The sequence below is a fragment of the Myotis lucifugus genome, unplaced genomic scaffold (genome assembly GCF_000147115.1).
Source record: "Myotis lucifugus unplaced genomic scaffold, Myoluc2.0 scaffold_57, whole genome shotgun sequence".
Lineage (NCBI taxonomy): Eukaryota > Metazoa > Chordata > Mammalia > Chiroptera > Vespertilionidae > Myotis > Myotis lucifugus.
The window spans coordinates 6,652,622-6,674,045 of record NW_005871105.1 but is presented as its reverse complement, the minus strand read 5'-3'; the positions used below and the strand labels follow the sequence as shown (position 1 = coordinate 6,674,045).

At 41.1% G+C, this 21,424-nt stretch overlaps 1 pseudogene; it reads left to right on the top strand.

Annotated features, from left to right (window-relative positions):
* Positions 1-13,095: 13,095 nt before the first annotated feature.
* Positions 13,096-14,544, top strand: LOC102439966 (annotated as a pseudogene).
* The last annotated feature ends 6,880 nt before the right edge of the window (positions 14,545-21,424 follow it).

The window sequence follows — 21,424 nt, the reverse complement described above, 5'->3', positions numbered from 1 at the left end:
ACGACCTTCTGGATGAAGCTGGGGCTGCTAGTGAAACCTGGGTCCTGGGTGCCTGCCGGTGGCCGGAGGGAAGCCCAGGTTCTGGGTGCCTGTGGCTGGAGGGAAGTCGGTGGCAGCAGGTGGGGGAAGGAAGGCCTACTCTTGCACAAATTTCATGCATTGGGCCTCTAGTTTATATATAAATGTAAATTATATATTACTTTGAAATATTTCAAACCCACAGAAAATTTGAAAGGGTGCTGGAAGGAATATCTGTTAATAGCTTGTCATACCTGCTCTCTCTCTCTCTCTATCTCTCTCTCTCTCTTTCTCTCTCTCTCTCTCTCTCTCTCTCTCTCTCTCTCTCTCTCTATATATATATATATATATATATATATATATATACATGCAGTCTTTTGCTAACCCTTCTGAAAACAGACTACTAATATCATGACATTTCACCTCCTAATACTTCATTCAGCATGCCTTTCCCAAGAGTAAGAGTATTCTCTTTCCCAACACCATTACTACACCTAAGAAACTTGTCATTATTCAGTAACATCATTCACAAACATACTTAAATTGCCCTAAAAAATTCCTTATCATTTTTTTCTGATCCAAATTTCAATGAAGTTTCATTCATGATGGTATTGCCACTATATATCTTTAGTTCCCCTCAATCTAGAACACTGTTGCCTGTCTTACCCTGGCACTGAATCCTTTGAAAAGTCCAGACTAACCTTCTTACAGAATGCCCCACATTATGGGTATATGTGTTTCATCATGATTAGATTCGTGTTAAACATTGTAGGCAATAACACTCTATAAGTGATGTGTGTACCTCCAACTACATTGTATCAGGAGGTACATAATATCAGACGATTGCATTATTGGCAAAGCCAAGCTTCACTGGTAAGTGCTTTTATTTATTATTATTATTTAAAAATATTTTTATTGATTTCAGAGAGGAAAGGAGAGGGAGAGAGAGACAGAAACATTGATTGGCTGCCTCCTGCATGCCCCACACAGGGGATTGAGCCCGCAGCCTGGGCAAATGCCCTGAGGGGGAATCAAACTGTGACCTCCTGGTTCATAGGTCGAACCACACTGAGCCACACTGGCTGGGAATAAGTGCTTTTATTTTAAAGTCACATCTCCCCTTTTGAAAATAAATTGGGCTGGTATTTTGAGGTATAGATATATGTTTATCAATATGGACAGATGTTCATGCTCTAGTAACTATAAATAGAAAATTATGAAATGAAAGAATCTCAATTTTGTTAAAAAGGTTCCCCTCTCTCTCTCTCTCTCTCTCTCTCTCTCTCTCTCTCTCTCTCTCATACACACAGGAAAGTCTAGAAGAATTCATAACCCAAAGCATTTACAGTGGTTATGTCAAGGTTGACTAGAGATAATTTTTATTTTTCCTTTTTCATTTGGTTATTTTTTCTTAATTTTAAAAATAATTACTGATACTGTCAATGATTTTTAGAGTGAATAAAATGGGTTAAATGCAACTGATGTTTTACAGTCTACTTTAAATGGTGGAACCTAGTATGTTTGTTCTTCTTTTACCTCTCCATGCTTTGGTAACAGTACTGTTAAGTCTGTTGACTGCAGTGTTGGAGCTACTTTTATTATTATGCCAGATCCTACTGGGTGTGTTTCCCTAGGAAAGAATAGTTAAATTAATTCAAGGACATAATTCTCATACTTCTATCCAGAATTTCAACATGCATATTTTAATAACTACAGTGTACTTTAATGAGTACAATACTAGCATACATTCTTTTATAATTTAAAATAAAGTCATCACAGAATTTAAAGCACTTGTTTATTTTTTTCTCCAGGATAATGTAAAAATGCCATGATTCGGGTATTTATGCATTTTGCCCCCCAGAGGTATATATATTGTTATGGCTAAAGGTCACTCACCCTCTGGCTATTTCAGTAAAGGAAGTAACTTTATTTAGCCTAGTCACAGGGATCTGGTGAGTCAAGGAGAGGGGAACCTAGGCTCATTTGTCTGCTGACCCATATGTGTATGCCAGGAGGTAGGGCCACCAAAGACCAGAGGCTTAGGGCTCTGGGGCAAGGCTCTGGAAACTGTCTGGGCTAAATGACAGAGTTGAAGACGGCCAGATCACAGCCTCCTGCCGCCTTTGTTATGGATACGAAGCCTGTTGTTGCTGGAAGCAAAGGCTGACACTGGTGTTCAATGGAAGCTGACCAGGCAGGAGGCAATGATGTTGGGTTCTCTCCTTGGGGAAATCTTCATTTCATCCCTGGGAAGGCAGACAAGCTGGTGCAAAAGGAAACCCACACCTAGTAACTGATACACAGCAATGACGTCTTGCGGGGAGATCTGCAGAGCAGGGCTAAATGGAATCCTGCATTCCATTAACTGTAAGCAGGATGTGAGGGATTAAAGGAGAGTTGGAGTGGGCAGCAAGCACAAGGCTAAAAATTATCTACTAGAGTCACTGATATTTTCCCCTGAAAACAAGAAGGGCACCCTTTGTGTATATTTGCAAAACAAAATCCTCTGGAGTAGCATTTCTGGAGAATATAATGAGTTTGGCTCTAGGCAATGCTGGTGAATGGGTGGTGTGATGTTTTAGGACACTACTTCTATTTCACTGTCCATCTCCACCAACCTGGCACCCCATTGTTCATATTGCTATATTCCTTTATGTGAAGAATCTGTTCTCTATTTTATAGCTTTGAATTCAAGGCATAGTACACTTTGATAAACACTGGTGGAACTAAAAAGAACCCTAGACTAAGTGTCCCAAGACCTGAGCTCAAGTTTCAACTTCATTACATACTCTTAACTTTTTTTAAAAAAATATATTTTATTGATTTTTTACAGAGAGGAAGGGAGAGAGAGAGTTAGAAACATCGATGAGAGAGAAACATCGATCAGCTGCTTCCTGCACACCTCCTACTGGGGATGTGCCTGCAACTAAGGTACATGCCCTTCACCAGAATCGAACCTGGGACCTTTCAGTCCGCAGGTCGACGCTCTATCCACTGAGCCAAACCCATTACAGCTACTCTTAACTTTTTTGAGCCTCAGTTTTAACATCTGTAAGTAGGAGTCATAATCCAATATTTAACATAGGTCTTAGTACACAGTAAGAGAGGGGAAGGGGATGGGAACTCATACTTGCTGGGTATCTCCTATGAGCCAGAACCCGTGCTGGATAACTTATGAAGCAGGGGTCTTAGCTTGAATCCAGGGTATAGTCACCACACCATTGGGAGTCTGCAGTTTCCAGGCATGTTTGGTGACCTAGCAAAATGAAACTTCCCACTGAGGGAACTGAGGGGCATCCTGGGAGAGAACATACCCTGAGGGAAGAAAAGGTTCAACAGACGACTTGATTATAAAACACATTATTAGCAGGGAGGAATTTCTAAGTAAAGCGTAGTGTTTGTCACTCATTTGGATTTCAGTCCAGCTTCTCATGGATTTATAGCTGAAGTCTATGAATAAGTGTAGCTATATGTGAAAAAAGAGAAAGGTCTTTTAAAATAGTTTGTGTAGGGCGCGGCTATAGGGTTAAGCCTCGGACTGACCTGTTGGCAAAGCCACAAACAAGTCCCAGCTTAGAGGGCACAGCCCTCTTAGCATAATTAGGCTTGACCTTATGACGCTCCCTAGATCTTATCTGGGAAGCTAATGGGCTGAGGGAGGTGCAGCAAGTGCTGCCAAAACAAGTGAAACTCACAAGAACATTGTAACTATGGTGACCACTACCTTGTTTACCTCTGACTATAAAATAAAGGCTCAGCTTGCCTCTGGATCTCTCTCTGTGGCCTCAGCCAGGCACAGGAGATCCACCTAGACCCAGCTTGTTCTCTTTGTCATTTCTTCATCCATTTGCTGCCCTCACTCCGGCTTTTGAACCCTTGGCTGAGCTGGCTCAGCACAGTTTGTAATTGAGGCACAAAAAGCATTGCTTTCACACTTTGTGGAAAAGTGTGTGACATTAATGGAGGAAGTGTGGCGTTCTCTGTGGTAGTTTATATCCAAGATGGCCACCATTGATCCCTTCCCTTTCTATATGTCATTATCCTGTCAGTAGATGGAATCTGCTTCTCCCATCCCCTTGAAGCTGGACTAGCCTTCCCGACTTGTTTGATTAAGGTACCATCTAAGAATCACATGTCAAGAGCATCATTCATGTCAAGTCGAAGCTGCATGGAGAGGCCCTGAGGCACCATGTGGAGGGAGCCCAAGAAGCAATGAGGCGCCAGACACTTGAGTGAAGAATCATCATAGGAGTTTCAAGTCCCAGCTATCCCACAACAATGCCATGGGGATAAGAGATGAACAACCCACCAAGCTCTTCCCTCAAAACTTTGAGGAAAATACGATGGTTTATTTACATCACTAAGTGGCTTTAAAAGAAAGGGAAGACTGTGTGTGTGTGTGTGATAGAAAACAAGTTTGAAAGCTATTTTTTTGCAAAGCAAAACACGTTTTAAAGTGATTTCTGTGCAAAAATACAGAAAAACTATGGGTAAGAGTGAGGGGATGGTTAAACTGAGCTCTTTTGTGAACTGTTGCTTAGCCAGCTATAAACATTTTAACCATGACCTTCTGGTCATACTTGGCTTCTATGGGAAGAAATTTCAAATCAAGACATGGGACAGGTGATATTTTGAAAGGCTTATGGATACGCTTTCATGGATTCTCTTAGAGTTCAAATCAGGAAGACTTTGAAAGAAGCGGTGAGAGCTCCTTCAAGTCCCAGAATTGGCCCTGGCATTCCAAGTCACATTGGAATGGGGTTATATTGATATGGGTTCAATATATGGATGCAAAGGGGCTCTAGGGCAATACAGAAACTCTTTTTTTTAAAATATATTTTATTGATTTTTTTACAGAGAGGAAGGGAGAGAGATAGAGAGTTAGAAACATCGATGAGAGAGAAACATCGATCAGCTGCCTCCTGCACATCTCCTACTGGGGATATGCCCGCAACCAAGGTACATGCCCTTGACCGGAATCGAACCTGCGACCCTTCAGTCCGCAGGCCGACGCTCTATCCATTGAGCCAAACCGGTTTCGGCAATACAGAAACTCTTTATTAGCCCTTGACATACTTTATTTGTTCAGAATAAGAGCTTCTTTATTATGTAGGAGACGCAGATGAATGGAAAGTCTCCTTATGAGGGAATTAAAAATAAGAACCATGTGACAGTGATTGCATACAAAGCCATCGGGTCCTTTTGGCTAAGAACCTGATCTCTGGACCCAAGATACTGCCTCAGCCATGCGGTGGCCAGTGGATTAGACATAGACGTGCAAGGCCATGGCCTCCTATTACGTGTGTTGGAGCTCACTGACCTATAGTACACAGACTGTGCCAGCCATGCTCCACCCCAGGAAGGCTGTGGTCCTGCAGTTCAGGAGAGGCACTCTTGGCAAACCGCATTCCTTGTTAAGGATTGAAGGACTAACCAAGCGGTAATTCATTGGCTGCAATGTTAGAAGTACAAGGGAGTCAATGTGCTGAGTGTCTGCAGATAGAGCGATACATTTATTCCAGAGGTCATGGAGAGGTTATCACAGCTCTACTATATTACACATTTACGTCAGGTATTTTTTCAAGGAAACTGTCTCTTGCTAGCTGGTTGAGGTGTGGAGATGCATAAATGCTGAAGCAGGAGACCTTTGGGCAGTAAGTGGATACAAGGAGGTAATTATTCACAAAGGTGTATTTCTTATATTTGACCATGGCTTACCCCTGGGCATTATACGTGTTGAATCACTTTCTTCTTAGCCATGAAAACAATCACTCACCATTGGAGATTCACTGTGTTCTATTTTTGTGTGATTTTAGTTATTTAAAATTGCTTTTCACTAACTCGAAAACAATGTGTGTGTAGGCTCCAGGTTGTCTGCCCACTTGTGAGTGGGGTCTTGGGTCAGGTCACTCAGATTCCTACAGGATTCATTACTCACCTACATTGTGGTCTGCAATGTACACCATACGCCAATTGGAGGTAACTATATAGCAGGCTTTTGTCTGCAGTGAAGGAGCAGGAAATCAAAGGTAACAACTACTTCCTAACAAATCCGGCTCGCTCTCTCATTGAGTTGATGCTTGGTTATTTAAACACAGAGGGGGAAAACAAGTTCCAACCTCTGTCGGCAAGCATCAGCTGGGATACCATCTGAACCCTTTGGGGCCACTCATGAAGCTTTGTTTTCACCCAAGTCCACTCATGTGTCAGAGAAACTTTCTATAGAAAGTTAGTAATTGAATATGTTCATTGTAGGTACATGCAGGGAATTTTGTTAACAATCACAAAATGGGAGACTGTCAATACTGGAATTTTCTTTTATCCCTGAGATCAGCACGGAGACCCAGGGCAAACTCGATCACACCTCCTACTGCTTGAATGGAAGGTTTTGCCGGTCTGAGGTTTGCACCCATCTGGGTGGGAGAAATGGCCGGTTAAGTCTACTTGGCCTGATGTACAATGAAAAGGCAGCATGTGTTCTGCTCTCACTGCCTCTAGAAAAGCAGATGAAATATCTGTATTGGAGACATAATGAGGCCAAGGCTTCATGTAACAGGGGGATGGGTAACTACATGGACATGCCAATGATGTCCGGCTCAGGCAAAAGAAAGTTACAGAGAACAAAACACCCAAATTTACACATATTTTTTCAGAGAAGATTAAAGAGCTGGGTCTCAGATGAATGTTACTATTTGGTACAGAACTTTGCCAGTACTTTGAGGATATTTCTGTAAAATTCAAGTAAAGAAAGTCAGAAATCAGCAACTCAGGAGACTTGTACAGTAGAGCTCAAGAGATCTCAATGAACTGGCTTAGTACTTGGGGGGCAAGGGGGTCTGTCCTTGAACTTCCTAGGACTAGAATCCCTTATTCCGGCATGTTCCAAACACATTTAAGGAATGACAAAAATTATTCTTTGGAAGGAAAAGTATGTAAGGAGATGGATAGTAAAAAAAAAAAAATAGGAAGGGAACAGGAAGCTAATTAAAAGCCCTCTCATTAAAGACTTAGATGCAGCGGGTATGTAGGAATTATATTCAAATCCATCTACCCATCCATCCATCTGTCTGTGTAGTAAAGAGAACAAGAGGGACCAAGGCTTGCTTCCACACATCCTTTGAAAGTGGTTTGCTTATTTTAATGCTTCCCAGATGGATGCTTAAGAAAATTCTATGTGGTCCCTTCAAAATGTAGCCTTTGGGATGTTAGGGTGGGAGAAGCAGGGGGTTCAGCCCAATGTTTAAAACTAATAACCCCTTTGTTGTTGTGAAGCTATGAGAAGCCAGGACACAAGGGGTGAAAGGACACAGCTTTCCTTCTCCTTTAATGCCCGGACGAAGGACACATTTGCTAAAGTCCAGTGGGGAAGCGTATCTCTGTCAATGCCGTCTGGGTGAATAGAGAGCTTTTGTCTCTTAGGATGTCAATCCAGCACCTTCCATCAGAATTAAGTTCACTCAAAAGTTTACAGCACCCTACCCCCTACAACCTTTCCTGCATCCCTGAAGGATTATATTACTGTAATCAAAGTAACTCCAGATAGCAAAGGCCTTGCAGGTTATCCCGTCCATCCTCTGTGAGGGCAGGGTTTCTTCCTTCGCCGTGGCCCGCACTGTGTGGCTCTGTGCGGTTTCCAGTGTCCTGAGTGAGGGAGCTTCCCGCCCTTCCCTGGGGAGGCCATGCTCGAATCCAGCAGTTCTCACCGCCAGGAAGTCTTCTCTGATACTCATCTCGAGTTTTCCCTCCTTCAGCTGTATCCCATTACCGCCAGGCCCTGCCTTTGTACCGGGGCCTCCCTCCCTTGGCAGCATGCTGTTTCCCGCCTTTGCAACGGCACCTATTAAAACCCCTTTCATGTCCTTCACTCCCCCTTACACAGCCTGTCCTCTGTTTGGGAGACTGCAGAGTCACTTTTGGGGCTTCTCTCTACCATATTTTGTCTGCATCTTTCTTCATGTGTGAGCACAGAACAGCTGTCGAGTCTTCATAATAAAGTGGGGTGTCATTAAAAACTGATTTTTAGAACTTTAGTAATTCTTATTATTTTTCTCCAAAAACTGATTCTAAAGCTCTTGTGTGTTTTCTCAATAGGCCTACTCTTCATTTGATCTTAAATTTTGTGCAACACTTGATGACAGATTTCCGTGTGCAGAAATGGGAGGAAAATAAATTTAGTAAAGAAAGATACACGTTCTTAGCAACAAGATAAAAGTCAACTTTAGGGGAAGAGCCTGCAGAATTGTCTGCAGTGTACCTTTATGAGGCTGTGGGCTGGAAGGGCCCTTGAAGTTAATGTACAGGATGGACTCGGGCCGTTTGGTGCAACTCACAGCTGGGAGTTTACATGTTGATACCTTGAGCCCAGAGCATCCAAGGGCAGATTTCTGAGTCTTTCCAGGTTGTCAGGTTGGACTCTCTAGTTGGTCAGATCATGCCCACGGCATCTCTTGTGGAGACAAATCTCATTTTAGGGGGGGAGAATGTTAGAAGACATGGCAAGTCTGTGAACGTTTTCAGTGGAAGTCTTGACTCTGGAGGCAGACTGGATGTGTGTGGATCATGTCTCTGTTACTTCTGTGCGGACTTGGGCAAGTTACTTACTCTCTCACCACGCAGTTTTCACATCTGTAAAAGGGACTATTCTAGATTATTTTATAAGATTTCGGTGAGGATTAAGGTAATGCTCATAAACTATAGCACAGTGTTTGACACATAATAAACACTCAGAACATGCTCTAAGTTTACCTAGAACATCTTCCTGAAAGTTGAAAAAGGCTCTACCAAATTTATGTTCAAGGATGCTCATTGCAGTATTGATTAAATGGCAAAAAAAAGGAAATAACCAACAGCAGGGGATCAATGTCTGGAAATTTTCATTAACACACAATTTAAGTTAATTTAGAAGAGCAGAGTGCAAAGCTGTACATGTAGTGTGATCCTTGTTTCATATTTATAAGCTCTATCTATGCAAAAGACAACATACATGCACAAAAAAAGACTGGATATAAATGCACCCAAAATGTTAATAGTAGCTTTAGAGGGATAGTGGAATTATGGCTGATCTCTTTTTCTATTATTAGCAGGTGTTTCTTTTATTTTGTTATTTTCAGAGATAGTGTGTTTCATTGTCTGGGGAGATACGGTCTTTGTGAAACAACCTATACAACTTACGTTTTGAGTCTATTTTGGAGTGAGAAAGCTTCTTAGTCTAAACCTCTGCAAAGGCCTGTCACTCCACATTCAGCATCTCGGCATACTTTTATAATTAGCAAAAAAAAAACACATGAAAAATGATGTGCTTTATAAGTAAAGCCTTTGTAGGCGGTTGCACCATGACTCATTGGCGGCAGGCAGGACTGCTGGTTCCTTGCCTCTGAGCTCTCTTCACTCTCTGTTCTTGGCACACTCTGCGTCACTTTCCTGCCCAGGGCAGACTTGTCACCCCCTCCTCAGAAAAAAGAAAGATGATATACACCGACGTTCAAACCAGCAGATCTGAATTTGAATTCTATCCTTGACACTTGAGAGTTTTCATGTCCTTGAGCGTGGGGAGAGAAGGAAGCAGAGCCCATATTTTCAGGGCGTGCCAGGATGTACTTTATGTAAAGGTTAAGCTAGAGACCAAACAGCTGTGGATGGTGGGGCAGGGACTCAAACCTGTCTTCTCACCCCACATCCTCTGCTCTTTTCTCTGGATCTAACGGTTGGCTTCTTGTGGGTCAGGTTTTGGTCTACAAAGTGGGGATAATGAGTAGAGTAAATGAGGTAACCTATTTGGCAGTGTGTGGAACACGATATATGTCCAATTTGGAGTGGTGTGACGGTGATCTTGGGTGAAGAGAATGAAAGGGGACGACTTAGAGTCAGGAACAGAACTTCAGGGACCGGATTCCTCGGTGGTATTCTTTCCACCAACACACACACACACACACACACACACACACACACACACACACAGTGATATATATTGTAATTATTTCCATGAAAGAAAGGATTTAGAAGTAAATGTATTATTTTTTTTAAAGTAGCATTTCAGGTTCAGGTCAAAAGGAATTTCTGACCCAGATAAAGCTTCCCCCCCCCCCCACCATTTTGTGTTCAGAGTCATCCAATGAAAGATATTTTTAAGTGAAAGAATTGACTAATCCTGAAGGATTTACAAGTGAAACCATATGCCTATAACTTCTCATGAGCTAATATTTGAACTCCTTCTGATATTTTTTCAGCCTGTTTCTTGTTTGGCATCTTTATTCACATAAACAGAATGGTCAGGGGCCACGTCTTTTCTAGATTTTGCCAAGCCCTACGAATATCTGCTGCTCTAAGCAACTAAAGCCCAGCGATGTACTGACTGCAGCCTCAAGGTAGGTGGCCAGCACTTCTTGGATACCCTGCCTCAGGATACAGCTGGCCAGCCATAGTTTCATCTCCTCATCTCAGAATAAGAGACATTTGATAAATTTTGTTTTGTAAATGGGTTGCCGGTAGGAGCTGAGATGCCATATCCTCTAAGGACCATGGTTGTGATATTTATATTTTGGGTGCTATCACTTTCCTTGTTTTTTATTATAATCCCTTTTCCTGCCAAACCCGGGATGGCTGAGGGAGGACTCTGGCTCCCGTGGTGGCTAAGTGCTGCAATATGCTTTCTGTCTGCTCCCCTGACCTTGGGAACACAAAGTGGGCTTCTAAAGATTCCACTGTTTGCTTCAAGCCTCATGCTGGGTCCCTGCTGTTGACCACATTTTGAATGTTTTTCTAATGATTTTTCAACTACTTCCTTAAAAAAAAGTTCATTTCTGAAATCATCTGTTGGTAATTAGGGTGACCAGCTAGCTACTTGTCTCCTATTCTAGGGCCTAGATCAGGATTTCACTGGCAGTGATGTTCAAAGTCAGCTTTGTATTGTACAGGAGTCTAGGCTCATTGGAAGAGTTTGGGAATCACTTAGATTCTACAACCTGGAGGCTCTTGGTCAATACATGGTAAAGTTGTTGATAATGATGATAATTGGAATTTGTAAAATGATTTATAGTTACAAAGAAACATGTCGATATTAATTTGTCTAACAGAATTCTGTTTACACAACAGAATTTCCCATTAAATTCTGTTTATCTAGCAGAACTTTCTACAGGTCTGTTATATGCTAGGTACTCAGGATTTAATTATTAGTGAGATATGGTACTACTCTCACAAATAAAATAGGGAAGTAAATTACAATTGTTTATTTAGTCCTTACAATAACCCTATAAGGTAGGATTTATTTTTCTCAGATATAATTATTTAGGCTGGGAGAAGTTAAGTTTATGTCAATATTTTCATTTTCATAAGGGGCAGTACTGGTCCTCAAACCTAGACTTCTTTGCTCCAAACTCTTGCTCTTTCCAATGAGCATGGGCTCTGGATTTAGATGTCTGTATTCTCATTTTGAGTTCCACCAATAACTAGCTGTGAGACTTTGCAAAAGTTACTTAGCCTCTTTTAGCTTTGGTCACCCCATCTGTAAAATGAGGAAAATTATTCTTCTTGCCTCCCAGCATTACTGTGAGGGTTATGTGAGAGAAGAATGTGAGGCACTTAGCACAGAGCTTGGCACATAGTACGTCCCAACAAATGCTACCTGGGATAAGAATAAAACAAATGATTATGATTATAGCTACAGTATGAAGCTTGCCTATTACACAGTTTATGTGATCCTTGAGAAAAATATCATGTTTAAAGAAGTGCATTTGGGACCAAGGAGGTTGTGCAAGTTTTCATGGTTTGTTAGTGATTATGGAAAAATATATTGGATCATTTATTCAATAATGAATATTTATTAAACTTATATTCTGTGCCAGACACAGACCTAAGTGCTGGAAGCTTATAGTCTAAGAGCTATTTAGTCTTCAGAATAATCTCATAAGAGATGATGATTATCCATATCCACATTTTACATGTGAAAAATGAGAATTGGAGTTACATAATGATATATAACATATGTATCCTATCTAATAAAAGAGAAACATGGTAATTAGCGTACGACCGCTACCCTTTCCCATTGGCTAATCTGGGCGATATGCAAAGGCTGATAAGTAGCAGAACCAGGGGCTAATTCAGGCCCTCAGCCACAAAATGCAGTTTTGCTTCTATTACCATCTGTAGCAAGAGAGCGCCTTCATTCCAGATATGCTTTTCTTTCTTTGGTGAAGGGATGGAAGTGGCCGTGGAACACCACTTATGTTAGGCAACTATAAAGTTTTAGGTACTACAATTATAATTTACTCAGAGTGGTCTAAACAGAATTAAATTTTTTAAAAAAAGGGAATGTTAAATGAGAGGTGATATGGTACATTCCCCTATATCCAAATAGATCCATTCTACAGACAGGTTGGCATTTAACCTTAAGATCATAAAAAATACTTCATAATCATTATTTTCCCCCCCAACCAATTTTGCTGTCTAATAACATACATGCACCTAAAGCCCTCCTTTTGGTACAACCTAAATATCTAACATAAACTTAAGCAGTCACAGCCTAATGTGGGGCTTTAACATGACACTCAGTATGTGTTCAACTGAGTTAAATTCTTTCACGTTCTAAAAGCAGTGGAATTAAAGATCACCTGATTTACTCCCTTCCCATAAGACCATTTATATATAATACTTACAGAGGGCTATTTAATTTAGATTAGTTCGCCTTCCTTTTGATAAATGAATTCTAAAGCCCATGCCACAGAGCAAGAACATTCCAGAGGTAACTGGACCGGGGTGCTGAAGGGTGTGGACCCCTCCCTGCTGCTGCTCTTTGCTGTGCTTCCTCCATCCTGGGCCTCGGGTTCACACGTGCCTCACTTCATCCCAGTCTTGGGTGTTGGGTTTATGTCTTTCTTTGGGGGAAGCGAGCTGTTGTGCTGCCACTGGTACCTGTATTAGGGAAACACACCATACAAGCAAGGAGCTTACAGCCCAAATGGCAAAAACCTTTTCTTGTCAGAGACCAAGAACTCTTACAGTTGTTTATGTCATCCCTTCTTCTACAGACAGAAGATACTAAAAAGCTGTGTATCTTATGGATGACTCCACTAATAAGCTAACATGTCTGTCAAGGTCAACCACAACATGCCAGATCAGTTCCATCAGTGCAAGACGCCCCGTCTGCTTGCCAAGGCTGAGGGTAAAGCAGATGGAATCACAGCAGTCATCCTCAATGTGGTTGACATTGCAAAGGTGCTTAATTGGCCTCCAATGTATCTCACCAAATATTTTGGTTGTGAGCTGGGAGCACAGACCCAGTTTGATGTTAAGAATGACCGTTACATTGTTAATGGATCTCCTGAGGTGAATAAGCTGCAAGACATGTGGGATGGATTCTTTATAAAATTGGGTCTCTGTCCTGAGTGTGAGAATCCTGAAACAGAGCTGCATGTCAACCGAAAGAAGCAAACAACAGGTAATTCTTGTAAAGCCTGTGGTTATCGAGCCATGCTTGACACATCATTCTCAAAAACCCACCTGAGAATAGTGACAGTGGTACAGGAAAGGAAGGGAAGGGAAAAAAATAGGGAGGGCAAAGACAAGGAACATGGCTCCGTGTCCAGCAGTGAGGCACCACTACACCACCACCAAAGGACATCAATCCTCCTCCACATGCTGTGGAAGAAGAAGAGGACGATGATTGGGGGAAGGATATAATTGAGGAAATTCAAAGGTGCAGAATGGATTAGATCAGTGCCCATGCCAAAGTTCTGACACTCTGTGATGATTTGAAAGGACTATTGAAGAATGGGGTCAATATCCTGTTTGATTTTGTCGAGGAAAAGAAAGAGGAGGGTGTCATCACTCATTTGACAAATCGTTGCCGAAGCAGAAAGACTGGATGTAAAAGCTATGGGCCCTCTTCTTTTGATTGAAGTTCTTTTTAATGAGAAGATTAAAGAACAGATTAAGAAATACAGGGGCCATTTCCTACGATTTTGTCACAACAACAAAAAAGCTCAATGATGTCTTCTTCATGGTTTGGAGTGTGTGGTAGCAATGCACCAAGCTCATCTCATCTCCAAGATTCCACATATCTTGAAGGAGATGTATGACAGACCTTTCGGTGAGAAAATCCTCTCAATCTTTGGAGTATGATTTAATATGATTTAATAGTAACTTCTATGAGTTTATTAGAGGGAAGGAGGAAAAGAAGCAAAAACAGCATAACCCGTCAGAAAAGCCTCAAAGACATATGTCTCAAAAGAACTCGCCAGGGGTAGGGGGACCGGGGGAAGGTCAAGGGGGAAAATTAAAAGGAGACATATGCACTACTCTTTGTAATATTTTAAGCAATAAAACAAAATTTAAAAAAAGAACTCGCCAAAGAGATTTGTGTCAAAGCAGAACCATTTATAAAGTGGTTGGAGGAACAGAGGAGAAATCTTCACCATTTATAAAATGGTGAAGAAGATGATGAAGATGAGATAGTCAAAGTCTGCCAGTGTACCGAAAGTTGAAGCTGTGAAGTCTGACAAGAACAATGACATTGATACGGATGTCATTTAAAGGGGTGGGTGCAGCCCAGCTTAACTGTAATTCTCTCATCACTGATGTTTCTCTCTCTCTCTCTCCCCCTCTTCCTTCCTCTCTGAAATCAAGAAAACGTATTTTAAAAAAAGAAAACTAAAATTGTACTTCTAAGTCAGCCTGTATATTGGTGGAAGACTTAGGGTGTCTTCTATTTTACATTGAACATAATCAGGCACTCATGTAGTCTGGTGATGGCCATTGAATACAGGAGTCTAGGGCCTGGCCCAGCCCATCCTGGCCTTTAGATTTGAAAATAACTTTTTCTGAATTCATTGCCCAATTAGTTGATCTAAACTCACTTGTTATGGGTTCTGACTATGTCTAAGAAATCACTTCCAAAGAAGAAACTTGTTGCATTTATTCCTTTCCATAAAAAGTGGGGATTAAAAAAATCCCATGCCATTTCCTTTCGGTATTGTTGTTGTTATTATTTTACCATTTTCAATTTATATTTGAAATCCAGCATCAGTCCCATACCTAAGGTGCTTAATTTCAGGCCAGGGGTTTTTGGAAAGAATTGCTCCCTGTCTGTTCCTGTGTCCCTTGTGGCTTGGAGCAGCAGGGGCCTGGAAGCTACTTATGAAAGTGTAGGCTTGCCCAATACATTTGGAGGTGGGGCTTGAGAGCCAACAGATAAATTACAGGGTGAACTTTAAACACCTCTAAGAACCAGAAGCTTAACCATAAGATCACCTGGAGCAAAGGCTTGCTTTATAATTCATTCATTCATTCATATGTATATTTCTCTATCTGGCCTTTCCTACAGAGCACCTTGAAAACCTGTAGCCAGTCTACCCACTCACCATATAGGGACACTGAGTTCCAGATAAATGTAGAGGGCCATTGCTAATTTCTTATGGTTGTTTTGAATCTTTTTTAAAATTTAAATTCTTTATTGTTTAAAGTATTACATAAGCCCCCCCCCCCCCCGCATTGACCTCTCCCTAGGCGGTCCACCCCCCAGCATGGGGGGCCCCCCCCCCCCCCGCCCCCCCCGGGGCAATGTGTCGCCCTGGGAACTCTTATTTACACAAGGGAGAAAAAAAAACCTTTTTGGTTGATCTCTTACCCCCTCACCCCACACCTTCCCTCATAGGTTGGACAGTCTGTTCGATGCTTCTATGACTCTGGTTCTATTTTTGTTCATCAGTTTATGTTGTTCATTATATTCCACAAATGAGTGAGATCATGTGATATTTATCTTTCTTTGACTGGCTTATTTCACTTAGCATAATGCTCTCCAGTTCCATCCATGCTGTTGCAAATGGTAAGAATTCCTTTTTTTTTTTTTTACAGCAGTGTAGTATTCCATTGTTTAGATGTACCACAGTTTTCTAATCCACTCATCTGCTGATGGGCACTTAGGCTGTTTCCAAATCTTAGCTATTGTAAATTGTGCTGCTATGAACATAGGGGTGCATATATCCTTTCTGATTGGTGTTTCTATTTTCTTGGGATATATTTCTAGAAGTGGGATTACTGGGTCAAATGGAAGTTCCATTTTTAATTTTTTGAGGAAATGCCATACTGTTTTCCACAGTGGCTGTACCAGTCTGCATTCCCACCAGCAGTGCAAGGGGGTTCCTTTTTCTCTGCATCCTCTCCAGCACTTGTTTGTTGATTTGTTGATGATAGCCATTCTGACAGGTGTGAGATGGTACCTCATTGTTGTTTGTTGTTTAGAATCTTAACCCTGATTTCTAACCTTCAAAATCAGTTGCATTTAAGTAGTGTATATTTTTTCTGGTACCTGTTTCACTGGTCAGTATCCCTAAATGTCTAATTATAAGGCCCCCTCCCTACAGAACATCAACCAGTGTACACTAGTGTTTTCTAGACTTACCACCTGGAATGGATGGGTTGTAATAGCCTTACAGCTTGGATAAGGCCGGCTGTCTTCACTTGCTGATGTTCACCTCCTCCCTCCCCCATGGTGCTCACTGGGGTGCTGGGGGTGTTGCACATGAATTCACCCTGCCTCAGCTCTTTTCAGGTTCCATGCTGCTTTGCTTGGTATTGTCTCCAACACTCTGAATCCCTGAGGTGCCCAGCTATGGGGTGACTTTCTGTGATGGGGAGAATGTTGTGTTGTACTTGGTTGGAGGTGTCTTAAAGCAACTTTTTCTGTGATACAAAGTCTTACAGACATCTCAGAGAAAGAACTCCACCCCCCTACTTACACCCTTCATCCTTTCAGGGTTGGGATAGGTGGGCACTGGGCTGGTATGGAGACTGGAGACATGTCAGAATCATCCCCTCTGACCAGCACTCCTCCCCCCACTCAGGTTGTGTGTGTTTCCAGGAGGCACCTCAGCCACTGGAACCTGGCTTCCAAGAGTCTTTCCCCACCACTTGGCCACACGTACCCAAGTAATCTGGATCCCACTCAGACTGCAGCTCTGGTTTTGATTACATAATCCCAAAAGGATGATAAACTATTTATGCTACCTTTATACTATTTATACTACTTTTAGGGAAAACCACTTGACTGTAATACAAGTGATCTAAAACTGTTCACATGTGAATGAAATGATACCTCTGTGGGGACAGAGAAATGAAAGGAACCAAATCATTTCTGAATTTTAGGACGATGAAATAATGATAGTAGAAAATGAACTATTCTGTATTCACTATAAATGAGGCTTCTACCTAATGAAAACCTCAATGTAACGTCACACATTGTTACAACAGATGAACAATGACATAGGACATAGAGAAGTCTAAACTCTGTGCTCTGATATCTAATATACCTAACATCTGTACATTTCAAAGGGCAATTAGAAAATATTAATCACGGTGTAAAGTAATGGAGATGTTTCTTACAAGCACTGTCTCCCCCTCCTAGTGATCTCTTATTTTGGGGGATGATCATGAACAAGCATAGACTTGATACCCTGGTCCATATGGGCTGAGCAGATTGGGATGGGTGTCAGGTTGTTCCCGGAGTGTGTGGATGGAAGGGCAGCTGCCCAAGACGAGCAGAACTGAAATCATCACTCAGGCAATCTCCAGTGAAAGCTTTTGGGCGGGTGCTCCTAAAACCCAAGTCTCCATTTAAAAATTAATTGCATTTGACATTGATGGATCTCATGTGGATGACTTTCCTTTGAGGTCTACAATGTTCACTGCTGTGCTGCAGATGTGGTCAGCCCCCAGCAACTACAAAATGTAACAGGGATGAGCCAAAGCTTTACAGTTGGATGATGAGAAGCAATACTCAGAAATCAGGAAATGGGATCAATCTAAAAGTTCCACAGTGTGAGGAGGCTCAATTAGTCTCCCCCCAAAGTGTATAATATCACCCAAATCGTTCCAAACACACTCGCACTTTGATGGTAGCCACCACAATAATCTGTAGCAATATGAAGAATTATTCTGGGTTAAAGTGCTGATATTCCCTGAGCCTTCTTTTGGTAATCCTGGGTTCATATATTCCTTGTTTTTTTTTTCCCTTTGTCATTTCTTCTTTATAGGTTTATAGATGCAGTGCTTAAAAACTGCATGTTTAATCTTGGGAGCAGAGATTGAAGTTCTGTGGTTGACTTTTTTAAACTAAAGTGTGTGTGTGTGTGTGTGTGTGTGGTGGACTAGCATTTCTTTTTTCTTTTTATTTATTTATTTTAATTATTATTTTAAAAAATCTTTATTGTTGAAAGTATTACATATGTCCCCTCTTTTCCCCCATTGACCCCTTCTAGCCTGCCCCCACCCCCCACCCCAGGCCTTCACCACCCTATTGTCTGTGCCTATGGGTTATGCATATATTCATACAAGTTATTTGGTTGATCTCTTTCCTCCCATCACTGCCTTATTTCTTTTTAAAATTAATTTTGTCTAGCTTTATTGAGATACAATTGACATTTTGTGCCTTAAATAACATTTTTGGGACTCCTGGGGCAGCCTCTTCTGCCTATGTTGAGCCTGTGGCATCATATCATCAGCAATGGGGCCAGGAGCCCTTTCCTCTCTTCACACATGCCAGTCATCATTTCAGAGGGTTTGTGCTGTTTTCCCAAGGCAGCCCAGCATCATTTGGCTATCACACCTGTCACGTGACCACTCTTCTGTTGTGTGCCGTGACATTATTAGACTCTGTATGTGTCCGTTTTTGGCTTGGGTTGATGAATCTTTGTTGCATTCTCTGAGCAGTTTGCTTTTGTTTAGTGATGAGAATCCGGCCAATTGCTGTGCCAAAACATCGCTATGTATTGAATGGGATGAGAAAATAAGCTGCTATGTTTTACTCAGTGATGATCCTGTGTTTCAGTGCGCTTGCTACGTGAGTCTGCAAACTCAGTGTTCAGTGAGTTTAGGGAAGTTCTAAAAACAAGTAGAATTCCTCATTCTTTCTGTTAAGATGGTAACACAATTCCTATTGAGGATAATGCTTTGGAGCCATTAGTGATTTAGTTATTTGGGCAGAGTAAAAATTCCTCATCTTTGCATAAATGCTAGTCCTTTTAATACTTGATGTACCTGAGGCTTACGCATTGAATCAGTTAAATAACCCAGTCAATAATGCAGTATTAAAATCGTTGAAAATTATAGAAGGAAAGAAGGAAGGGGAGAGAGAGAGAGAGAGAGAGAGAGAGAGAGAGAGAGAGAGAGAGAAATGAAATCTTCTCTCCCTGTTAGCCCCTCAATCCTCAATACCATCAAAAGCTTCCAAAGTCCTGAATTTGCTTCCCATTAAGACAGTGGTTAGACAGCAGCTGTTCAGACTCTTAAGAGAATACATGATATGGTAATAAACATCATTTCAGAAATATGCTTTTTGTTCACTTTAATAGGAAGCACAATAATGAGCTCTTCGTGTTCACTACACTCTACTTCAGGCCTTGATTTTGACGAGGGGGGCTCGCTGCAATCGGTGTGCTCCCCACCTAGCAAATGGAAATGTTTGTCTTTCAGTTCCAGCCACCCCTGACTTGAATTCTTTTATGCAATGCATAAATGCTCTTTGAAGTTCACGTGCCATCCATTTAGAGTGATCACCACAGGTCGGCATGTGCTCCTCCTGTCTCCAATTGTGTTTGGTGTCCCAGTTTCTCTGGGGAAGGTTCAAACCTGATAATACCCTTCACTTTGGTGTAGAAACCCCTGCATAACGCTGAGTTTGCCAGATGGAGTCAGAAATTTTATGGCAGCTTGCTTGCTGCTTGTGTAGGAAATTCAATTTATAGGGAAACAGAAGGGTGTTGATTTTAATGCAATCAAATGTCTTGACAAGTACTTCCTGGATGTCTCGTGCTATGTGCTCAGCTGGCTGTGTGGAGCATTGATGTGCCACGCCTCTTTCTCTATTGAACTGGGCAGTTCTGGGGAAAGAGAAGACAGATGTGGTTCAGGACAGGGCAGCTGCTTGGGGATGGAGATAAGTGTGAAGGGAGCAGGAAGTGAAATTTTAAAAATGTTCCCGTGTATTTTGCAGGACTCTATTTGGGAACCCACAGAAGCAACCAAATATATCCTGGAGCTAATGTTGAGTTTGGACATCTTAAAAGTTATAGAGTTACAAGTAAAATATTTCTTAGGAGACCATGTGCTCTGCTCTATGTGGGCATAACCCTTTATGGTTTATAGGGAGCTTTTGAAAAAACATTTCTCTCTCTCTCTTTTAATTAAATCCTCACGACATTGTTCTAAAGTTGAGATTAATATTCTCATTTCCTAAACAAGATAGAGCACAGGTTTTGGGGGACTGATATTGGGTTTAGATTCCTGTTATGCCATCTCACCTAATCTCCCTGGGGATTAAAATAATAATAATAATAATAATAACAATAATAATAGCTCAATAAATATTACTCTCACCCTTTCCTCTTTACTCCACTTTACCAGCTGGATAGGTTAGTTTCTGCAAAAGAGATTGATTGTAAGACTGATGCATATTTTAAGGGTAAAGTATTTGATAAACAGTTCACTCCGGTAACTGCATAATTTCAAATTCAAAATCACAGTAGTGGGGGAATCGAAATTTGAAGTCAATGAAGCTAGAATTTGAGAAAGAGAAAGTTGTTGAGTTTCTAAGTTGAAAATTATCTCTTGGGTGGTACTGAGCTCTCCCCAACATGTCAGTCTCTTCATGTCCTTTCAACTTTTTAAGTTTTGCCTACTTTTAAATATGTGAGCAGGAAAGCCAAGCATGTCATTATGCCAACAAATCTCCAGTGGATTAAAAAGGCTTCACATATTATTGTACAATTCTTCTATTATGGGGTACATTCGTAGATATTAGCTATAGTTGAACCAGGATCAATAAGGCATTCTTAGAGTGCCCAGTACTGTATAAGCCTACACATGCACCAATGTCTAGATCCTACTTAAATTGTAACTTTTTAGGCATGCTGTTTAAAAAGTGACTGGCTTACTTTAAGGACCAATCAACTGAAACATCACATTTAAAAACCATCATCATTTAAAAATCCATAGACTTCCAGAAAGCATATAAAAGCAGCATTTTTCAAAAAGTGACTACAATTAGTGAATGCATGGTATCAATGTTAAATTTGCTGATTTTGATAAGTGTGCTATAATTATGTAAGAGCATGTTCTTGCTCTTAGGAAATATATATTGAAGGAGAGAGATAAAGGGAGAGGGAAAGGAAGAGAGAGTGAGAGAGAGAGGAGGTAAAAAGTATTAACAATTTAAATAATTAGCATATCTGGGTAAAGAATGTATGTATGCTCCTTGTCCTACCTATTCTTATAGCTTTTCTGTACGTTTAAAATTATATCACAATAAAACTTTTAAAGAAGCAATAATAGAATTCTTTACTTAAAATGGTGAGATATTTTTAGGAGTGCTGTTTTAACCTAGAAGGTATTGCCCCTTCTCCCTGCATGTAGTCACTGC